The following is a 1,073-nucleotide window of genomic DNA, read 5'->3' as shown; positions in this document are numbered from 1 at the left end:
TGAGATAAAACATTTGATGTCTGGGAACTATGACAGTTATCTTGCAACTATAAGATGATGAGAATGAGGACAGAAAGCCAATATGTTGAGGACGATGAAGCAAAAAGCTCCAGTCTTTGATGATATCATTAGCCACTGAAATAACATCTACTCTAGAAATATCTACCTCCAATCTCTCTGTTACATAAAATCATAAATGTCCGCATTATTCAAGTCACTATCAATCAGATATTGTAGCCAAATATGCCTTAATGGATGTAACCTCAAACTCAAATCTAGAGGACACAGCAAAGAAGATACTCAGAAAAAAAATAAATAAGCTAAATGTTTTCATTACAAAAAAAAGAGATAGAGAAATTTGCTATCCATTTTTAGAAATTAAGTAAAGCAATGAAAGAAATTAGAAATAGGAAATTAACAAATATCAAAGCTGAAATTAATTAGAAACTTTTAAATGGTAAAAAGGACAAATAAATCCAAAGATCTGTTCCTTGAAAAGACCAATAAAGTCGATAAATCCAGAAAGAATCTGATAAAAGCAAAAAGGACAGTAAAGATATACAAGATAAAGTATAAGGGAATGTAGCCCTGATACAGGAAAGACTGGAAGAATTACAAGAGAATATACATACAAACTTATGAAAACCTTGAGGAAATAAATAATTTCCTGGCAAAATGTAACAAAATTGACCCAAGAAGAAATAGAAGACTTGGATAAAGCTATTATCACGGTAGAGATTGGAACGATAATTAAAGATCTACCAGTGAAAAAAATGTACCAGGACCAAATGTATTCACAAGTGTTTCAATCAAACCTTTAAAGAATATATAATTTCAGTGTTAATAAAAGATTACAAGTCATAGAAAAATGTGGAAAATTTCTTCCAGCTCTTATTGTGAAGAAATAACCTTAATACAAAAAAATATAGTACCAAAAAGAGAATATTCAATCTTCGTAAGTCTATCTCAGTTATGACTATAGATGCAAAAATTGTAAATAAAATATTTACAAATAGAGTCAACAACGTATTAAGAGAATAATATGTTATGACCAAATAAGGTTTATTCCAAAA

This window comes from Pteropus alecto, unplaced genomic scaffold (assembly GCF_000325575.1).
Source record: "Pteropus alecto unplaced genomic scaffold, ASM32557v1 scaffold157, whole genome shotgun sequence".
Classification (NCBI taxonomy): Eukaryota; Metazoa; Chordata; class Mammalia; order Chiroptera; family Pteropodidae; genus Pteropus; species Pteropus alecto.
This window is presented reverse-complemented; position numbering follows the sequence as displayed.